The 24926-nt window shown below is 34.5% G+C and overlaps 1 pseudogene; it reads right to left on the bottom strand.

Annotated features, from left to right (window-relative positions):
* Window positions 1-1453: 1453 nt before the first annotated feature.
* Window positions 1454-22484, bottom strand: LOC128230913 (uncharacterized; annotated as a pseudogene).
* Between the last annotated feature and the right edge of the window lie 2442 nt (window positions 22485-24926).

The following is a 24926-nucleotide window of genomic DNA, read 5'->3' as shown; positions in this document are numbered from 1 at the left end:
AATAACGATGTATTTAAAATAAAAACAACATAATTAAAAGGATAATTCTAAAAAGCACAACAACAGTTCACAATTATCTTATGAGATCATGCATATCAAAATATATCATTTTTATAAATACATTATGTAACGAAGAATTATTTACACGGAATCAATAAACCATATGTTCATAATAAATTTATTAATAAATGCTAGGTTGATTTCATTAATGATTTTTCAAATAAAAACATTCAGTGATTTGATTTGTAAGGTATTTTTGCTACCACGTTTTCATATATTTCGGAAGAGATTAGACATTAACAATTTTTTTGTAAAGTGCTTGAAAGGCGAAGCACATCGACTGAAATATTTCATTTATACAAATTAAATGCATACTCATGACTTTTAACGTGCTTAGACACGGAATAATATTTTTAATTTTTCTACTGACAATATTGTAACCGCCTTCAACATATAATGATTATGCAATGCATCATGGGATGTTTTGGTGGGAGGGTTTTAGACGATCAAGCCTTTCGTTTCGTTATGCCCTGTTGGTAAAGCGTAAAACGTAAGGGTAAAGTGTAACACGCGTATTTATGTACTAACATACATTCGGCTTTTAACCGTAATATCATTTTCATTCAATATTTTATTTTTGGTCCACTTGATCTTCATTGGAAATATAAACATTGCTTTGTTTCTGCGAAGTGACATGGAAAGTTTCTCCTTTTATTTTAGGAAAAGAGCTGTCCATCAAACAAAGCAATGCCGCCAGGAATCACCAGATACGGTTGAAAAAGTTTTTATTTAACTGAAAAATGAATGGAATTTATGAAAAAAATGCAGCTCCATTGGACGAAATAATATGTCGAAAATTTCGAAAATAGTGGCTTTTTGTTCTTTATCATTGCTTATTTTAAATCATAACTTCATTTTAAAAAAGGAAGCTAGTATAATTTGTCATGAAAGTAAATGAGCCTCATTAAAACATGAAAAGCTACCTTAAATTAACATCAAAGAAAAGAAATGACGAAAATGACTTGGCACAATTACATGTAAGTACTTAATTTTACGATATATTTTCCTTGATAAAATTTATGACTGTTACTATGACACGATTTTGTTATTCTGCTCATGATTCTTTTCTAAAAATGTCGGTGATATGTAATATACGATGTGTTCAACCCCTTTTTAATCATCAACTCATCAGTTATGTGTGCTATTGCAAAGCAATGTAATATTATCTGTTTATTATAGAATTGAATTACTTATACGCTTTGTTATATGATAAGTTTCCAAAGTCGGTTTCATAAACGTTGTTTAAACAAAAATATTACATGTAGCTGGAAAGTTTCAAAATGGACATAACAATGAACCACAACAAACTTGCAACGTTCATAAACACAACAAATCTGTCATATAAACAATACATACTGCTGCATATTTATAAGGAAATACTACTCGTAGATACTTATTGTGTTTGATCACAGTCATCAACACTATCACACTTAAAGACACCATCGTTATCATCATCATCATCGTCATCGCCATACACTTGGGCGCTACCATTACACTGGAAATCACTGTCTCCGTCACTTTCATGGCGTTTTATGCCAACCCGTTTGACCTGTTTATTTATATCAAGAACGGCATCACTCGATTTCGAAGTCCGAATACTTAGTTTTCTCTTGTCAGAAGAGTTGGTTTCTTCGTCAATGAATGATATCGAAGTATCATCCATGGATATTTGGTCAGTGTCAATGTCTTTTTCATCTGCGAGTTTTGAAGATGAAGGCATCTGAGGTTTAGTTAATGTTTTACCACATGGAGTTTTAAAACTAATTATATTTCTCAAATCTTTATAATTAAACGAAACTTTATTTTTTATCCAAATTCGATTCTGAGTGTCTCCGTTTTGCATCAGCTTGTATTTTTGCAATATTCGTTCGTCGTAAGCATGTTTTGGGTTATTTCTACTGCCCTCTGCCAACGTCCGATCACTGTCCACAGAGCCAGAAACAGAAACGCGATCAAACACTTCACCGGAAGTCGACGTTGCCCGTGACAAACTCGGTGATTCATCATATTCAGACTCTTCTTCGTGCATTGTTCCAAGGTCTTCCGATTTCAGTTTCCGGCACCATTTGCGTGTTTAGATGAAGCATGCAGTTCTATTGCAGCAAGAGACGCTCGCCGGCTCGAAAGATTTTTTGATATGTGGTGTTTGAAAGAATTAGCAATTAGATGGAAGCAAAATTCTTGACTTGGAGGTAAGTTTTATACCGTGAAAGTCCAGAGCAGGTAATGAACATCGCGGAGCTCTGTTGAAACCTTGCATATGAAAGATTAAGTCTTCAAATTTGAACTTGAATTTTCTTTTGTTCGGTGTAGCTGAAAATATAGAAAGTAGAAAATAGTTTACTTCTAGTTTCTTTACGGAACATGACGATATACTGGCAACATTAATGAACCGGCGATGTTTTTCACAATATTAAAATATATTAACTTTAAATGGATAGGAAGTCAATAGAAGTGACATTTTCAATGGTTTAAAGTGTCATCAAGTTAATATGATGCCAAGCTGATATGTGGAATATTTGTGTGTCGGTTGATGTTTGAGGCTGTATCAAGGTGTGATAAATGATTCAATCCCTAAAACAGTTTAGCCGACTTCCACTGTATGTATTTCATACATTAAAAAATATTACCATTCGACGACACACGACATATTTCTTTCGGATAGTAGTACGGCTTTCGGGTAGTAATAATGAAATATATTTGTACATGCGCACTAGGCTACTGTATGATTAGGAATCAAAATCAAATGAGATCTTCCTTTACGGTTTCAGAATTTGCTGTTGAAATAAGCCATAAACTAAAAAGAAATTTAACAGGTATCAAATAAATATATTTGACTGTGTCCTTTACAAAATTATTGCTTGTTTATGAATAAACCAGCAGTTCCAAGGGCTCATAATTGTGCGCACAAAATCTATTTGATATTCTCATACAATAAAGCGTTTATTCAACTATGGTAGTTGCAATGTGAGAAAATGAAATCTAAGATAACTCAATTATCTAGTCTTACGTGGTTTGGAAAGCTCCTCATTTTTCAAATACTTGTCAATTTTCCATTTCTCTATTCCTTTAATTATACACAATCGTTGCAAAGCGGTTACTTAAAAGAAAATTACATTATTATGTAAATGCTCGTCATTCAGACTGAAAGAGAATCTTAAGTATGCCTATGAACTATGCGTGCATCAGTCGCTTAGATTTATGGATGCTTATTTATGTTTGACGAAATAGTTACCAACGGTACAGGACATGACCATTAATACTTCAAAAAGTGTCAAGAAATAAGATATGAAATAATGAACACGTGTTTTTTTCCACTAAATATCTTTCACTAAAAGATATACATTATTCTCTCCACAATCATATACACATATAAGATAAGAATAATCTTACACCAATCACATATACATTTATTTATGAAACAAGACTCAGAATTGTATGTTTCCTCACCATGTATGTTTGGAGCAATGCTTCTGTATTACTGAGATTTCCTTGTATCTTTTTCTTCCGTTTATATACAAGCTTCAGTCGAAAGTGTTCGTGATCTTTTACAGATACTATGAGGCCTACAAGTATGACCATGCTTTACCTTTGACATTTTGTATTCGTTACCCCTGTGAGAGAACTTGCAAACTTTGTTATCAAAGACGATACCAACGCGATTGCAAATATACAATAGACAATGTAATGGCAATTATGTCAAATGTGATGAAAGTAATAGTTTTGTTGTTTTATGTGTTATTTGTTCTTATCCATTTGTAATGTGCCTCTACCAATGTGCCACTAAACAAGATCCCACCGTAAGTTGCATGATTTAAATTCTAGGATTGCTGTATCGTTATTCTCAACGCAGCAAATACTAGCAAACAATATACTTTAAGGACTCAAATAGATCAGATGGGAAGGATTATTATTTCGTATTCGCTATAAATTCCCAGGCAAATAAGCTAAAGTAATGCAACACTTCGATTGCTTGCATGGGCGTTTACACTCCTGTAAAACCAAGTATGGTCACAGTGTTTTGCAGATAAATTTTACTTTAATTATAAAAACTCTTATGCAACCATTTCTGTACATGCAAATATGTACGTGCTCTTCTTTTTTTCTATTTGTAGGATTTGCTTGACACTTTAACAAATCATCAGGAATGGTGTACAGATGACCGTCCATTTCGACCAGAGTTATAGTCCTTTGCTATATTTTCTCTATAAAGGGTTTTAAGGAATATATTTTATTTCAAACTCTTCTTACCCTATTTGGAGTATTTGGTTCAAAATCTTCACATACGATCAGGTATCATTCAAGTTGTAAAGAAATACCTTTTCTGCGTCTATTCCTACCAGTGTCATGGTTTTTGCTATTTATTGATTCTCTATACAGATTTTAGTGGAACAATATTGTGTTTAACTTATTAAACACCAATTGGCTTCATACTTGAACAGATAATCAGTTTTATGTGTGTTTTATTTTCACTGCACTGACAATGACTGGAATAATTTTAGGATACGGCATTCATATGACAAATGCAGGATATAGCGGGCATCCATGTCTTATCGATACAAATCTACAAACGCAGCTAAACTAGTATTTTAACAAAAACAGATATTTTTAGGGAAAATATCCACGAACGAAAATCTAGGCAAAAGAGAGCCCTTCCCGTCATATATAACAAATTGATGGCTTAAATGGCTGAGACGGATAAACTCCTAATCAACTTTATGACTGACCGAAACCATTTACAAATATTTAGCAAAAGAGACAGACAGCAGGTAATGGAAAAAACTAATACCAACATAATTTTATGATTCCACGGGACATTTTCTATTCGTTGATCCTGCTTATGACACATGACACATTCAAAATGTAAACTCTACAGTACCTTATGTCACAAATCATGAAATGCCTTATGACTTGACCAGAGATGTTTAGTTTTATTAAAGGGGCACACTTAAGGTTGACGAAATTGTGTTTTTAAACATTATAATATATTAACCAAACCAATATTGTTCCCCTTCAAAGGACCAGATGTAAATGTATTTTGCTTGTAATTGTTAAGTTTGAAAATCCTAGAATATTGTCGAATTTGCATTTTTTAAATGGCTGATGAAATAATTTGAAAAATGGATTCGAATTTAAACCACAGATCCATAACTTTTGACTTGTTAACAGAAATTGATAATGTTTGCATTTCAATGGTTTTTTATATAAAAAATACACCAAGAAATAAAATAAAATAAAATAAGAGCCAATCGTATATACAACCCTGATAACCTTCCAGGGTAGAAGAATGGCGAGGATGAAGACAAAGTCCTTGGTGTCAATGTCAGACAGGAGCACCGGAAAAGAAAAGTCCATCATAAACGACATCACAACCACAAATGCGTCGAACACCTGCATTTCTTGAACATGTAAAGTGAAACAAATTGTAATGTGCATAGTGCTCTAATTAATAATAATATGATTGTATTGTGCACTATTTGATCACAGTTATAAGTGTATTGAGGTAAATGTATTTGTGATGTTCATTAGTGTTCTGTTAGTTGGTCAGTGAGAACAGCGAGTCACTTAAAATGATCATAGCCGTCTTCTGCTACTGGGATTGCCCGTGTTGTTTCAACTGCTTTATGTCACTGATTAAAGTGCCAGAATGTAATGGCAAATGCGTCTTTAAGTGTTTATACTCACCTCGATCTTCCTGTGAAAGAACGATCTGCTCGCACAGATTGCCTTCAGAATAGTCTGGAAGTGTAAAGAATAGTTCAATTTGGGACTCAACTTGACGTTTATTACCTTTTTACTTTGGGTTTAACGTTTGTTCGATTAATGAATTATCCGATTTCTTTAACGTAGAAACTTTTTGTGCCCATTATGGAGTGAAATTACCTGATTTAAAGAGCTTTTTAAAGCTTTAATTCTAAGGTTGAATTTCGTCTAAACATCACCATATTCTTATCAAATATTCGATTAATGTAAAGTCTTTTAACCCAAATATAATATCATTTTCATTCCAATGAATAATTTACAAAATAGCCAAGTTATTTGGCTACTTGATAAATTCGTACACAACATAATAGCTCTATAGATAAAATATTGTCATGTTCTTTGTTACCAATTAGGACGTAAACTAGGCACCGATATTACGCACCTCTATCGTAATCAGCGACGTAATTGCGATACTGCAGTTATGAAATATATGAGCAGTTTTTCCAATAATTTCTATATTGGACTTTTTGTGAGCAAAGGAATCTCCGGTCTCCGGAACAAGAGAAGAGCCATTTTCTTGAAGTGTCGCGTCTTGAACCCAAGTAGCAGACATAGAGAATAACGAACTCACTTCCTTGCAGGGAGCTATGTGTTTGTAGCTTTGATTGAGACCGCTACTGTTTTCCGTGAGAATGGGCCAAGAGATACGGGAGTCCAGGAGCATGATATAAAGGTCATGTGGCTTTCTGTTTGTGAGAATTGGATGATAGACCACTATGTCGGATAGGAATCATTCAGTCACCGTGTTTAGTTTGTCAGATATTTTCAGAGAAGCTCTAAAAGAAAACATAAACGGGTTTAGAAATTCAGTATACTTATCTTGAAACTATCAATTATAATTTTTGCAGTACAATCTCATGTTGTCAAACCTTTAACAGATTACACAATAATGCGTGTTAAACGTTCAGGAAAATATACTTCTTGAATTAAAATCTTAAATTGGATTTTTTGGGTAAATTATGTAAAGCAATTGTTGTAAAGCTGCAGGACAATATTATAGAGAGAAATGATATCAAAATAACTTTTTATAGTGGGTTGACTCCTACTTCAATTGCTTTTGTGATAAACGAACGTCTTGCTACATTTGACCTTATAAAAATCAATAGCGAGTTCTCCGAGCACTAGGGCACAGTCCACTATACACAGTTCACAGTCCAGAGACCACAGTCAACAACATGTGTTAGCTCTTGAAGACCATGTCCCCCTTGCGGCGCCATCTGGAAGATACACAACATACCTAATGTGTCAAAGAGCCTAACGCATATATACTGTAAACTTCGATCTTTCGTATAGGCGGTCGTTCGAAAACTGGCGATCAGTCGAGGTTGAGGTTTAGTCCCTGCCATTATTCCTTCTATTTTCAAATAAAATAACTGACGATGGATCGAAATATAAGCACGGGTGGTTTATGGCGCTAAATAATCATTCAGCTTCGGAGCGTTTGACTGACTGAACGGATAAAAAAATCAGAAAATAATTTTATAAATTATAATGAATTTTGTTGTAGTTTGGATTTAGTTATTTGTTTGGATCAGCTAAAATGTATTATTTAAGGGTATCGATGTTGTGTATGTAGTTTTGTGAATTGATCATATCAAAGAATAACATTTCTAGAAGAACATGTAGATGTTCACAACAATATTGATTTGATATGTTTGAATGTTTTTATGAAATACGGTATTTTATATCCACATGTATGTATAAAGTCAATGACCGAGTGCTACTAGGTACTCAATTCAATAAATTATTTTTTGAATCGTAAGTGTATTTGTTTATTAAGAGACATGAAGTCCTTAAAGGAACTTTTTGATGTGTATAACAACAGATGTTTGTAAAATCTTATATGCACCAAAAAGGCAGCCTATAAGTATTTCGTATTTAATGTTTTTGGGGTTAATTAAGATAATGACCAACATCATTTCCTGGTTTGAGGATAGAAGGATTAGTTATTGACTATTTTTTTTAATGTTTTTTAAGAAGCTGATGGGTTAATTTTTTCCTGCAATCCTTATATGAGTTCCTCTGACAACATTTAATAAGTTAAGTAACAGTTATGGGCAATGCAAGTTATTTAGCCATACAGATAGCTACTTAAGGGCTCAATTTAAGTGATATCGATTTGCTTATGACACTACGACAATTTTCAGTTTCTTGCATCTTTCAAGCAAAACATTTTTTTTAAAATACCTGTTTTGTTATACGACCATGGCTGATATCAAATTGACCTTGAGCATTCATCTTAATCAATAGGGATCTACAAATCATGATCAACATCCCACCCAATTACCATGCGTTCACTTTATATTAATGGACAACGTTTTAGTGCTCTTTGCAAATTTGGTCTTAATATTTTTTGTTATGTATGTTTACAATGTTCTCATTTTTTTATGTCTATTTTGTGTCTATTCCTTTTCATTAATGCACCATTTTCATATTGTAAATTTAATTACTCACGAAAATTACTTGAATATTACTTGATTTACATACATGTTTGAGCGGCTTATAGATTTAATATGATTGTTACCTATACGAGTGTTCAGCTTTAAGTCATTTGTTGATTTACTTTAGTTATGAAGTTACTGTATATGCATATTCAATATATAGACTTTTTGTCAACATTGGTCATGACCTACTGGATATTTTGTAAATAAATCTTGCCTCTTGGATATTACAATGTCGCCTTTCTACAAAGTAAGCACACATCTTTATTTAGATAGTTCATTAACATTATAACAATTTTGATTAATCACTTATACGTTTTAATAGCTTTAGGAAAAGTTTCCCTTGGGATTGCAATAGATGGATAGCAGCTCATTCCATCTTCAGCAGACATCAAGCGGTAATTTAGTAGAAATTTTATCGACCTATTTGCAAAAGATGAATAAAGATACTGCAGAGGTTTAATTAATTCCACGTGTCATCTATGTATGTCTTACTCAGTTGGGAACCTTCTTCAACAGCCGAGGTTAGATATTTGATTCGCAGAATTATTTCAATTTTAGTTTCTTATGTTTTTTAGTGTCTATATCTTATGAACAGCCCATACGGTCCTTATACCTATATTGACACAGTGGCGGAGCACGCGTAAATAGGAACCCGTCCCAAACCGGCCAAAAATAAGTTAAGGTTTTGCATGATGTAAAGGCGAGCATTTCCCAGCATGAATGTGCCAATTTATGCTTTAAGTAGTTCATGCCGATGTCATCTATGTGTATATATCCAACTATTACGACAAAACGGACTTACTTTGAACATTTATCTTCTACGTCGTACATATATATGACAAAGAACAGTAATTATTGGTGAAGCACATAGCAACATGTAAATTAGGTGATGATAGAATTGCAATAACTGGGAATGCAATTGAAATTCAGTAAGCCAATAGTTGGTTTGGTCTGGTATGATCATTACATTTAATCAAACCTAAAAACAAAGATCAGAACTCCCGGAGATTCCGCAAATATTAACAGGTACTCATCGCTAAGCAGCTCTGATAATGTGCACCACAGAAGAAAGAAAAACCGCTGATGCAAAGATTGAAAAAGGTGATAAACAATGAGGCTGAACCATTTTCAACGATTACAGAGCGACGGATTATATTAAATCAAATGTTGACTGTCTTTGCTCGATGAAGACCCAATAATCAATACGGAAAACAACTTTCAATCACATCTGCACTTAATGCTCAGAAACCGTAAAAGGAATACCTAACCCTGGATAAATCTCTATAGGCCGCTGGCGTCTTCATAACAACGCAATGAAAAAGAAAAAAATATTTAATCAGATTCAAGAAGTGACCCCTACACCGTGCATTACATCAATGCTCCTTCTTGTTTGTTTGTTTGATACAAATAAAATAAAATAAAATAAATGGTATAAAAAAGGCCATTTGATGAATGAGGAAGTAATCGACCACCGGCATTCGAACAATCTTTCATAATTCATTATAAAGATATTTGACGTCTTTTCCGGAGGGAAATATCATTTTTTGTTGTTGATGGTGGGTTTTCATAGTTATTACAATGATGAGCTTGTCAGAATTATCCCCCACAACGTGTTTGATGGGAATATGCGTGTTTCGGCACTTTCATCGACGTATATACCCATGTTGTCTTGATGCGGTCTCTGCAAAACCAGTCATTGAAATCGGCATGTATAATTTATTATCATAGTGATTGATTAACCACAATTGAAAACAACACCTGGGTCTTCATTCATACATATTTTGTAATGTTACGTATGCCGAAAGGATCCTCTTATTTAAAAGCTAGACCGAACCAATTTTAAAGTCTTGAGGTTGAGGTATTGAGTAAATTGGTTAACACCCCTATTGATCTCCTGTTTCGCAGACCGTTCCAATGCGGTAACCCCAACATTTATTGATACCGATGTGTAGATGCATGTGTGGTCTGTCTGTGTTGTGTGTACGTAGGTTGTCTCTCGTTCAGTGTATGTAAAACCTTAGCAGCCTTGTTTTGTTAAACTTTTGGCTACTGAGCTTGATTCTGTAGTTTTTCACATAAATATTAGTTTTTCACATAAATATTGTCCCTGATGGTTAAGGCAACAGTTGGTTACGGAGGAAGACTTGTAATGGTAATTACTATTTGACGGAAAGATGAAACATCTTTTGCAGGAATTAAAATTTACTTGATGCCGTCTGGCGGATTAAATTCCAGGTTTATTTCGTTTTTGAGCAAGTGAACAAATATTGCAACAAAACATTTAATGCAAAATACTGGGATGTGTGACTCAAAAATACAATGGGACCTACACGGACAAACCAATAAGCACACGTCTATCATTCACATTGTTTAAAAGATGCAATAGTCAAGGCCTCACTGAAACGCGAGAAACGTCACAAACACATCGTCATGACTAGACGTTTGAGTTACCACCTTGGAACGGTCTGTGAAAACAGAAGACACGGTATAGTGTAACACTTGCTTACTAGTACCACATAGTACTTCTACTACCACAGGTACTTATCTTCATATATCTCATATTATGTTCATGCTTCTGTGTTGCCTTACCTAATCCTTTCGTGCAGATTTCCTTTATTTTATAACATTAAAAATATATATTTTACAGTTGACAGTTACCATAAATCAAACTGAAAGGAACTTATATAAGCATTTAAAATGCTTGTCTTCCAATCCGCTCAGAATCATTTATAATATACATTCGTACATTGTGTATTGATTTCTTGTGTATATTGAACTGAATAAATATGTTTAACCTAAAACTAAACTGAAAGTTCAAATAAAGTTTAAAGTCAATATTACTGATCTACATGCAATTATTGGTAACCTTCGGCCTTGTGGCTAGAATTATGAATAAATTATCCAATAAAACTGATGAATAAGTATCGTGTGCATGGAATGTTTCCCTGGTATAAATTGAAATTATAAATTTAAAAATAAATAGACATTGAAAATTCAAGGCAATTTTAAATCAAAAAAGAGAAAAGCTATTTACGAAGTATTTTTTCTGTTTGATATATATGTGGAATTGACATAACATGAGATTGGCTCTTATATGTTTGATTTAAAATTAGACGACATTGATCGTTACCACTGATGTGGGAAATCAGTGTCTTTTAATTTATAAAGACACCAATATATTTATAAAACCCAGATGAAATACAATTCAGCAATTCGAAGCACTTAAATATTGCAGAAAGCGTTGAAAAAAAACTCAACACACACTTTAATATAGCAATATTTAGTCAGGTAAGACATACAGTGTTACTGTAAGTGCTTTTCTTTTCTGTTGCTGTGAAGTTCTTGCGCGACAACGTTATATGTTTAACATTTGTTCTGTTATGAAACGCAATTCATCTCACATACTTGTCAGAGGGTTCACAGACAATTATACAGATAAGCTGTCAAGACATGGAAGTGTGATATGAAAGGGTCTCGGCATATTAAAACTACCTCGATCAAAGAATCACCACCACCCAGAAAAATCCTTAAGAATATGTGATAGGAAAAAGCGACTTAAATTTAAATTTAAGGACTTAAATCTAAAAGATGATACACACGACCTATTAGCACACCTTTTCTGTTTACAATTGACACCAAAATCTTATTTGCAAATGCAACTTCGGTTTTCATCCAAATTAAGCGTATTTTTCTGACTATTCATACATCAATGAAACGCATAAAACAGTATTCAATTGTTAAGTTAAGACCCAACACAGCCCAATTCTATATAAATCGTCGTAATGTTGAAATTGTCAACGGAATTCAATCACTGCTACTCATTTAGATTTAACTAACTGCCGATTCTTGAACGCTATTGCAGGCAAACCTTCATGACTTTCTACCCACAACAAGGGTTATGAAACACGGAAATGTTTATTGATTGCAAACGAATACTACGGATTCGATTCTTTGTGAGAACGGTGAGCAATAGCAAAAATATAGCATCAATTGTATATATTTCTGTTCGAACAAACCACAATGTGAAGTCTTTAAATTGTTTTCGTAAAGAAGTGATTCATTACATTTTGTCTATCTATAATGATTCTGTAGCCCCAACCCATAAAGGCTGATTGCCTGTCTCCCTACATTATGATTCTGAGACCCCCTACATGATGACTCTGTAGCCCCACTTCCTAAAGGCTGATTGCGTGTCCCCCTACATTATGATTCTGTGACCCCCTACATCATGATTCTGTAGCCCCACTTCCTAAAGGCTGATTGCCTGTCTCCCTACATTATGATTCTGTGACCCCCTACATCATGATTCTGTAGCCCCACTTCCTAAAGGCTGATTGCCTGTCTCCCTACATTATGATTCTGTGACCCCCTACATCATGATTCTGTAGCCCCACTTCCTTAAGGCTGATTGCCTGTCTCCCTACATGATGATTCTGTGACCCCCTACATCATGATTCTGTAGCCCCACCCCTTAAAGGCTGATTGTGTGTCCCCCTGTATGATGATACTTTGACCCCCTACATGATGATTCTGTGACCCCTTACATGATGATTCTATAAACCCCCACATGATAATTCTGTGACCCCTACATGATGATTCTGTGACGCCCTACATGATGATTCTGTGTCTCTCTACATGATGATTCTGAGACCCCCTACATGATGATTCTGTAGCCCCACCCGCCAAAAGGGTGATTGCGTGTCCCCCTATATGATGATTCTATGATCCCTTACATGATGCCTGTTACAACACACATAATGATTATGTAACCACCTACATGATGATTCGACGGCCCACTACATCATGATTTGATGACCTCATTCATGATGAATCTGTGACCCCTGAATCATGATTCCATTACCCCGTACAAAACTATTCTGGAACCCAATACATGATGATTCTGTGACCCCTACATGATGATTCTGTGACCCAATACATGATGATTCTGTGACCCAATACATGATGATTCTGTGACCCAATACATGATGATTCTCTGACCCCTTACATGATGATTCTGTAAACCACCACATGATTATACTGTGACCCCCTACATGATGATTCTGTGACTCCCCTACATGATTTCTGTGACCACAAACATAATGATTATGTAACCCACTACATGATGATTCGACGGCCCACTACACAATGTTTCGGTCACCCCGTACATCTGTGACCCCTGAGTGATGATTTAATGAAACCGTACAAAACTATTCTGGGACGCCATACATCGTGCATGTTTTCAGTGTGCCTTCTTGAAGTTTTGTTTGTTGTGACGCAACAAATGATGAAGGGAAAAGGAAGAAAGTTACCATTGATGAACAAGGATGTAATTAAGCACTAACTTCGAGATGAGTTCATTCACACAATCTTCACAATTTATTATAAAGATAGCTGCCGTCTTTTCCGGTGGTAAATATCATATGTTCTTGTTATTGCCGGGGTCTAGGAGTTATTACATTGACGAACATGTCAGAATTACATTCACGCAACGTGTCTGATGGAAATATACGAGTTTCGGCAATACCATAGACGTTTACGGCCTAACGTTGTCTAACTTGTGGATACAACCCGGTCTTTTTGCAGTTAACATTTAGGCTCCCTTATCATAACGGTTGTTAGATTGGAAAACATATTTCAAACATCGGATGATTCATTCATACATTTCTTTTGTGATGATAGGTCCATAATTACGGATGCCGAAAAAACGTCTTATCTTTGTGCTTGACCGAACACGTAAACATGGTTAAGACAACAATTGACTAAGAAGGTGGATTTCTAATAATGATTGGTTATATCTAGTTAACTGAATGACAGAACAGGAAACCACTTTTGCAGGATTTATATGAATAGTATCCGTTCTTGAGAATTCAATTCTAAGTTTATTTCATGTTCGAGCAAGTGCGACACAACAGTACTGCTACACATGATTCAGTACAGAATGCCGGAATTCAGACTCACGTTTACCATTCAACTCGTTTAAATGCACAAACGTCAAGGCCCCAATGTCATGCGAGAGACAACGTCACAGCATCATCGTTACAAATAAATGTTGGTTATTGCTTCGGAAGGCCTGTGAAATCATGAGTTTCTTGTTATGTTTTTAAACGTGTTGAAGATCACTCTCGATGCCCAACGTTTATAACCGCAATAATCTATACATCATATATGTAGTTATACTACTACTAGACCTTAAAGCAACCTGTCCAATTTGTTGTAGATGATACAAACCATTTTGTCACACTAACTGACTATTAGAAATGTTGCATTTAAATAAACAGTTCACGTTCATATGGAATGGATCCACAAGTTCACTTTTTTCCGCATTCTAATATGCAATTCATTTCATATAATATATTTCATAATTGCATATTTCATGTTTGCCATCTGTGCTATTGATTAAATTGCTGCTATTTAATGGTTCTACATGATAACGTAGTTCAAGATCGTAAGGAAAATGGGAACATTAAATTCATCTTTAAGCTTTAAGACTTCATGAAATTTAAGGGAATTCGAATAAAGTTTCACCATTGCAAAACTTGTCACTTGTGGTGATTATAACTTTCGTCTCGAGGTGATTGAATGGCACTAATGCACGGAAAATAAGTACAAGGATATTATTTTGTACAGATAATCAATCCTTAGATACGTAAAATAAAAATTGGAGTTGACAATGAGACTCAAAATAAGCCTGGCTATAAAATCCTCCAGCAATTACTACATTTGTGTGTACGCGGTGTTTCCATGAAGTAAGTATTTGGTTCCGAATATAATGTACAATAAATAAATACAAGTACCTAAACTAAGGAAAAATCAGAACTTTATTTACGAGTATCATAGAGCAATTTATGAAATTCCACGTATTACGTCTTGTTTTAAAAAAGATTACATTCTAAAACGATGTTTCACATATGGCTTTTAGATTATAACTATGTGGAATCAGTGCACTAGATATGCTTCGCAAGACCAACCTCTGATTATTTCCTAAGGAACATATTGCGGAATTATCAGATAGAGTGGACTTGTTTGACATTTGAATGCGAGGTAGACGCAAGTAACTACTCGGTCAGAAATGTTTGACTGATTATCTGTAACTACTGGAACACATGAAAATTCTATGTCTAATGAAAAGCGGTGTTTATTTGAGATGTGGTTCGTTTTAAAATGTTATTCACTTATATAATAAATTGATATTGACATTTGCTTTGTCTGGTTCTTGGTATGCTAAAGTTAAATACTGGTGCACAGTGGTTGTTTGTTTCCAGTATATGTACGACGTATCTGCGAGTGTCCTAATATTTTGTCCACAATGTATTCACGTACTTGTAGCTATATTGGGATCATCAAATTTGTCTTGGAGTTCTGTATCGTACCGATCAGTTGATAACGCTGTTGTTCCGGCTGGATTTCAGGAGTTCTTCGCATTTGAAGTTTTATTCGTTTGTATTACTTAAATGAAACTCATCACCGTATCATGATCTATTAATCCTGTAAAAGTATCTGAAGTCAATGTAGTGACACGTTATAGCCGTCGAAGGGCAACGAAAATAACGCATTTGTATGGAATAAGAACAGTTAAAGACCTTCATTAAACAAACAAATTTAATCTTTGAAACAATTATTGCATGTATTACATTAACTTGAGACACAAATCTAACATCCAAAATAACGATGTAATAAAAACAAAACAACATAATTAAAATGATAATTCTAAAAAGCACAACAACTGTTCACAATTATTGTGTAAGAACTTGCATATCAAAATATGTCATTTTTATACATACATTAGGCAACGAAGAATTATTTACACGGAATCAATAAACCACATGTTCATAATAAATATATTAAAATGCTAGGTTGATTTCTTTAAGAATATTTCAAATATAAATATACACTGATTTGACGTATAACGTATTTTTTCGCTACCATGTTTTATGTAAAAGGCATGAATGGCGCAGCACATCAACTGAAATATTCCTTAGATACAAATTGAATGCATACTTCAGTGAATATGTATAGCATCATGGGATGTTTTGGTGGGAGGGATTTAGATGCTCAAGCTTTTCGTTTAGATATGCCCTGTCGGTAAAGCGTAAAACGCATATTTATAAACTTACATACATTCGGCTTATAAGCTTAATCACATTTTCATTGTTTATGAGGTGCAATGGTTCACTTGATTTTTATCTTCGTTGGAAATATAAACATTGCTATGTTTTTGCGAAGTAACGAATATGGTTTCTCCTTTTATTTTAAGAGCTGTCCATCAAACAGAGTAACGCAACCAAGAATCACCAGATATCCTTTCAATAGTTTTTATTTAACGAAAAGGTGACATTACAACCATTAATATTCGACGACAAACGACATATTTATTTCGGATAATAATGCGGATTTCGGGTAGTAATGCGGAAATATATTTGTACTTGCACACTAGGCTACTGTGTGATACGGAATCAAAAACCAGTGTGATATTTATTTTCGGTTTCAAAATTTGATGTTGAAATCAGGCGATAACTAAGAATGAAACAGGTATCAAATTAACATCTCTATCAGACTATGTCCTTATTTGATTCCAGTTTCTTTTATTTTCATTAAATCATTGCTTGTTTATGAATAAACTAGCGATACCAAGGATTCATACGACTGCGCACAAAAACGATTTTAAAATATCGTGCAATAACACGTGAATTCCTCCTTTGGTAGTTGCGATGTGAGAAAATGAAATCTTCTCTAAGATAACTTAATTATCAACCCTTCCGTGGTTTGGAAAGCTCCTCATTTTTCAAATACTTGTCAATTTTTGATTCCTCTATTCCTTCCATTATACACAATTGTTGCAAAGCGGTGACTTGCGTCTAAAAGAAAATTACATTACTATGTAAATGCTCGTCATTCAGACTGAAAAAGACTCTTTAGTATTGCTATGCATCAGTCGCTTAGATTTATTGATCCTCATTTTTATCCACTAACTGTTGACGAAATACTTACAAACGGTACCAGACACGACCATTTATACTTCAAATAGTGTATGTTAAGAATTACAGTGTGATAGAATGAACGATTTTTTCACTATTTTTCTTTTACTAAAGCATATACATTAATCTCGCTTACAATCATATACACATATAAGATCAGAATATTTTATCTTCAATTACACATACATTTATTTAAGAAACAGGACTCAGAATTGTATGTTTCCTCACCATGTATTTTTGGAGCAATGATTCTGTATCCCTTAGATTTCCTTGTATCTTCTTCTTCGGTTTATATAAAAACATCAGTCGAAAGTGTTCGTGGTCTTTTACAGATACTTTGAGGCCTGTTAATATGACAATGTTTTACTTTTGACATTTAGGATGAAATTTGTTAACCCACCCCCGAGACACTTTGCAAACTTTGTTATGTCTTTATGTGTTACTTGTGCTTCTCCATTTTTTTAGCCTGTACCCATGTCCCACTAAACAAGATCCTACCGATGGAGTCATGTGCTAAATGCTAGGATTGCTGTATCGTTAATCTTAATGCAACGAATACATGCAAACAATACAATTCTAGGGACTCAAAGAGATCATATGGAAACGGTTTTTTTCGTATTCACTTGATATCCCCATGCAAATAATTTAATAGTCATAGTTTTTGCAGATTAAACTAACTTCAATGATAAAAAACTCTTTTGCAATCATTTCTGTACCTACACATATGCATGTGCTCTTGTCCATCCGCCTGTCTGTACATTTCTAAAGATTTGTTGTCTAACTTCTCTCATTTGTAGGATTTGCTTGAAACGTTTACAGATCACCATACATCTCTTGGTGGGTTTAGTTCTTTCACATTATGAAACAAGCCAAATATATAGTTGAGTGAATTTGTGTGTTGAATGCTCATTCATAATTTCCATTGTACTGACAATGGCTTGAATTATTTTAAATACGGCATTCATATGACAAATACAGGAAATAGCGGGCATCCATGTCCTTTCGGTACAATTCTGCAATTCAAGTTCAATTAGCGACTCAACTTGACGATTTTTACTTTTTACGTTTGTTCGATTGATAAAATGCCCAAATTCTTGAACATAGGAAACTTTCGCACCCATTATCGAGTGTCCAAATGAACATAATTGTTGTTTGTAAAAAGAAGTATGTTTTTATTATTTGCTAGCTGAAAAGTATGAATATACAGACAATGAGAAAAAAAAAATTATTATCAAGAATTGGATAAAGTTAATACGTACGTGCGATAATAAGTTCAATTGAATCATCCAAAACACCTAATAGTATATTTTTGTACACATTGACCATGACCGACCTGATACTTCATAAATAAATCTTGCATCTTGGATATTATCCTGCCGCCTATCTACAAATTAGCACACATCTTTATTGATATAGCCCATTTAGATAATAACAAATAACAATTTTCAATAATCACACATAAGCATTTAATAGCTTTAGGAAAACGACCCGGTTCCTTTGGGATTGCACAAGATGGATAACAGCACATCCCATCTCCAGCAGACATCAAGCGGTAATTTAATAGAAATTATATCGTCCTGTTTGCATAACATGAACAAATATACAGCAGAGGTTTAATTAATTCAATGTGTCTTCTATGTATATTTTACTCAGTTGGGGACATTCTTCAACAGCCGTGGTTAGATATTCTATCAATGAGTGGAAACGTACTGAATTCGCATGATAATATCAATTGTAGTTTCCAAGGTTGTTAAGTGTCTAGGAATTACTCGTCTATCCTGCGTTGTATACGACACTAACCTTATGAACTGCCCACACGATCCTCATAACTATGTTAACAAAGCGATCGACATAAGCACACGTAAATTGGAACACGGCCCACACCGGACAAATATAAGATTACGTACAGCGTGATATGGAAGGATCTAGAGAGCTTTTCCGAGCATTATGTGCCAATTTATGCTTAAAGTAGTGCATGCCGATGTATCTTATGTGTATACGTACTTATTGTATTACATATAATGCGACAAAAAGGACTTGCTTTGAATATTTCAGAGGGGGTATGCGCCCCCTACCTTAGTCTGTTTTTTAATTTTATTTACATTCTAAGTCGTATATATATCGAAATTAATGAAAAACATGACAAGAAACAGTAGTTTTCGAATCGTAACTGAGATCTCAGGCACACAGCGACGTGTAAACTAGGTGATGATAGAATTGCAATATCTGGGAATGTAATTGAAATTCAAATAGTGGGTCTGGTATGATCATTACATTTGATTAAAACTAAGAACATAGATCAGAACTCCTTAAGATACCGCAAATATTTACAGATAATCATCCCTAGGCAGCTCTGATAATGTGCACCACAGAGGAAAGAAAAAATGCTGATGCAAAGATGGAAAAAGATGATAAACAATGTGGCTGAACCATTTTCAACGATTACAGAACGACGGATTCTATTAAATCAAATGTTGACTGCCTTTGTTCGATGAAGACCCTGTGATCAATACGGAAAACAACGTTTAATCACATTTGCTCTAAACGCTCAGACACCGTAATAGGAATACCTAACCCTGGATCAATCTCTAAAGGCTGTCTTCATCATAACCAAATGCAAAAGGAAAATAATTCATAAAATTCAAGATGTAAGGATTTTGCTGCATTTTGCTATGATTGAAAGAAAAATTGCAACAGAGCTGGACTATTTTGAATGAGCATTGTTAAGAAAGTTAAAACAGGTTGAAGAATTCTTATGGGATGGAAGTTTTTAAGTTTTGGCGCCAAATCCTATATATGTCGTATAAACGATACCATTGTGAGGCTCAGAGCAAAACTGACGTAACTCCTTTTCACGTCACTTTATCTTGTTTGTCATATTAACAGATTTTGCTCACACTCCATATTCATGTAAGACAGATTGATGGATATGATTACTTACTTGTATAATTAGCAGAGAAAAACCCCCCACGCTCATTGTCTTAATTAACTAAATGAACTAAGGTATACCGGGACAATATATCTACCAAAGACGGATTGATGCATACAGTATAATTAACATGACGCCAATGGGATATTCGCTCTGCCTTAAATGTAACACGTAGATTGTCATTCAGAGAATGCTTGCCAAAATATATATATATATATATATATATATATATATAGAGAGAGAGAGAGAGGTATAATATATATATTTTATATAATAGAAAACACAGGGACATGACAGGCAGTGAAAATCTTTCTAGGACATTGTTTAGTGATAGCGGCACAATATCAAATATTCCAACACCCAGAGGTGATAAAAATGAAAGTTGGCGATGCATGAACTTATCAGGAGTTTATTAACGACTTGTGTTAGAAATATCACGATATAAGCAAGCGTCTTGAGAATTCTCCTTCCAAAAACAAGAGAACAATTAACTAAAGCATTTATAAGAAATTAATGGTTCAAACTTAAACAATTTACTCAATGAAAAATATAGACGAAGTTGAAAAAGTATATATATTAAACTATATATTTTTTTTTATTTAATTTATTGTGATTTTTAGAAATAAAACACACTTAAAAATCAGATTGACTCAAATCGTATACTTTAAAAATGTACAGGGTCCAATTTATTGAATAAGCTACGTAACATTTCATTATGAATATTTGAAATACGTACACGATTTGTTACAGTACGACAAAGAACAGTCTTATCTCTTTTATAATGATTCAGGAATTGTACAGTTACACAATGGATAGGTAATATAGCAGTATTGAAATCTAGGGTACTGTTCGATATATATAATATATACTATATTATAATCCCTTTTAAGATATATCTGCTCGATTAGTACGTTTATTTGTTTTAATATAGTTTAATATAAGTTTTAAGTTAATGTTTTGAGATTTTAAACAAGCTCAGTGTTAATGTTTGTCGCTTTCAACAAGCTCCTAGTTAATAATGTGCGGCTTTACATAAGCTCCTAGTTAATGTTCTATGGCTTTAAATAAGCTCCTAGTAAATGCTGATAGCCTTTAAACAAGCTCCTAGTGAATGATGCGCGGCTTTACATAAGCTCCTAGTTAATGTTCTATGGCTTTAAATAAGCTCCTAGTTAATGTTGTGAGTTTAGTGTTAATGTTTTGCTGCTTGAAACAAGCTCCTAGTTAATTTTTCTTTGGGTTTAAACAAGCTCCCAGTTAATGTTGATAGCATTTTAACAAGCATCAAGTGAATGATGTGAGGCTTTACATACGCTCCTAGTTAATGTTGTATTGCTTTAAACAATCTCCTAGTTAATATTGTTTTGGCTCACAGTTAATGTTGAGCTTTTAAACACACTTAGTTTTAATGTTGTGCGTTTCTAACATAGCTCCTAGTTAATGTTTGTAGCTTTAAACAAGCTCCTAGATAATGGTTTGTGTCTTAAAACACAATGTCGCATGAGCAATGGTAAAAGCAACGATCATGTGCAGTACATCCATACCGTTTGTAATTCCCTCTCTAGCTCGTCCTCGACCTTCTCAACGTATCCTTGGGCCTAAGCAAGTACCAAGGTCTCCGCCACCAGCGTCTGAACACATTGTGAGAACTAATAAGTAATTAAATTTAAACACAAACAATACAAATGCTTAAAGTGGGCATGGACAACAAATGTATTTCTGGCATTGTAAAACCGGATCTATACTACTTCTGCATCGCTCGTGATAAGCGACAGGGTTGAGTTTCCAGCATTTGAACGGTAGCCAAAGGTAGATAGCTAGACGAGAGTGACAGTCAATACAGCGTTTTAATCAACGTAAAAAACGATGTTGGCTTGTGACGATTTTATGACTCCTACATCGTGCATTATATCAATGTTCCTTCAAATTTGTTTGTTTGATACAACAACAAGAAAAATAACATACATGGGATAAAAACTACCATTTAATGAACGAGGAAGTTATCGACTGCCAGCTAGGAGATGAAATAATTCGAACAATCTTTCACAATTTATAAAAAAGATAGTTGACCTCATTCCCGGAGGGAAATATCATATTTTGTTGTAAATAGTAGAGAAATACTCTTTTGCAGAAAATTAAAATGTATGTGATCCCTTCTGGCTGATTAAATTCCAAGTTCATTTCGTGTGTGAGCAAGTGGACAACGGTATAATATACCGTTAATTATATCAAAACATTAAATGCAAAATACCGTAATTTATGAGTGGTCTGCCCTATGTTTACGGTACTTACACAATTTTCTTCCAATGGCATAGTTAGAATCATCTCCGCCCCAAAAATGCTTTCGATAATATATGATAGGAAAAAGCTACAATGATCAAACTCTAATATATATACACGACGTTTAAGCACACTTTGTAGTATACAGATGACATCACAATGCTATTTGCAAGTGCAAATACGAGTACACCTTTCATACAGATTAGGCTGTATTCTGACTGTTCGTACACAGATGGCATGCATACAAACACTAGTCAATTCTTAAGTTAAGTACCAACACAAAAACGCTATATAATGCTATATAAATCATAGAAATGTTGAAATTGTCAATGAAATTAAATCACTGAAACAAACAATAATTGTGAAGAACACGGTATTTTAATGTTTGCAAACGAATAATACGGTTTGCATTTGCTAAAATATTTTCCTAAGTAACGTGCTGCGAACTTAGAACACTATTTTAATTGAGCGTCTGGTATTTATTGTATATATCTGTTGAACAAACAACAACAAAGTGTAGCCTGTTATCGGGAATAACAGATTCATTACTTGATGCTGTGTTTGAATCGGCATGTTCTCAGAAAAGATTTTGTTGTTTTGGTTTGGATTGTTGTTTATCTATGATGATTTTGTAGCCCCCCCCCCCCCCCCACCTAAAAAAAGAAGGCTGAATGCGTGACGCCCAATATGATGATTCTGTGACACAATATACGATGATTCGGTGATAAAATACATGGCGGTTCTGTGCCATCGTACATGATGATTCATTTTCACAATCCATAATGATTCTGTGATCCCAAACTTGCTGTTTCCGTTACCCATTACATGATTATCCTCTGACTCCTTACATCATGATTCTGTGACCCCCTTAATGATGAATATATGATCTCATAATTGCTGATGCTGTGACTCCATACATGATGATTGTGACTCCCTTGATAAATATATATGATCCCACAATTGCTGATGCTGTGACCCCTACATGATGATTCTGTGACCCAATACATGATGATTCTATGACCCCATACATGATGATTCTGTGGCCCAATACACGAAGATTCTGTGACCCAATACATGATGATTCTGTGGTCCCTACATGATGATTCTGTGACCAAATACATGATGATTCTGTGATAAAATACATGGTGATCATGTGATCCAATACACGATGATTCTGTGACCCAATACATGATGATTCTGTGGTCCCTACATGATGAAACTGTGACCCCTCACATGATGATTCTGTGACCCAATACATGATGATTCTGTGACCCATACATGATGAATCTGTGACCCCTGACATGATGATTCTGTGGTCCCTACATGATGATTCTGTGACCAAATACATGATGATTCTGTGGTCCCTACATGGTGATTCTGTGACCCAATACATGATGATTCTGTGGTCCCTACATGATGATTCTGTGACCAAATACATGATGATTCTGTGATAAAATACATGGAGATTCTGTGATCCAATACACGATGATTCTGTGACCCAATACATGATGATTCTGTGGTCCCTACATGATGAATCTGTGACCCCTCACATGATGATTCTGTGACCCAATACATAATGATTATGTGACCCATACATGATGAATCTGTGACCCCTGACATGATGATTCTTTGGTCCCTACATGATGATTCTGTGACCAAATACATCATGATTCTGTGGTCCCTACATGGTGATTCTGTGACCCAATACATGATGATTCTTTGGTCCCTACATGATGATTCTGTGACCCCATACATGATGATTCTGTGAACCAATGCATGATGATTCTGTTACTCCTACATGGTGATTCTGTGAGCAAATACATGATGATTCTGTGGTCCCTACATGATAATTCTGTGACCCCATACATAATGATTCTGTGACTCAATACATGATGATTCTGTGACCCAATACATGATGATTCTGTGACCCAATACATGATGATTCTGTGACCCATTCATGATGATTCTGTAACACCATACATGATGATTCTGTGACCCAATACATGATGATTCTGTGACCCATCCATGATGATTCTGTGGTCCATACATGATGATTCTGTAACCCAATACATGATGATTCTGTGACCCAATACATGATGATTCTGTGACCCAATACATGATGATTCTGTGACCCATTCATGATGAATCTGTGACCCAATACATGATGATTCTGTGACTCAATACATGATGATTCTGTGATCCAATACATGATGATTCTGTGATCTAATACATGATGATTCTGTGATCCAATACATGATGATTCTGTGACCCAATACATGATGAATCTGTGACACCCTACATGATGATTCTGTGACCCCCCCTACATACGTTTCAGCAACACCCTACATGATGACTTTTTGTCCCAATACATGATGATTCTGTGACACCTTACATAAAGACTCTGTGACCCCTACACGATGTTTCTTTAACCCACACATGATAATTATTTGACCCCTTATGTGTATTTCATCAGTG

This window comes from Mya arenaria, chromosome 4, assembly GCF_026914265.1.
Source record: "Mya arenaria isolate MELC-2E11 chromosome 4, ASM2691426v1".
NCBI lineage: Eukaryota > Metazoa > Mollusca > Bivalvia > Myida > Myidae > Mya > Mya arenaria.
The sequence above is the reverse complement of the archived record's forward strand: the minus strand, read 5'-3'. Positions and strand labels throughout refer to the sequence as shown.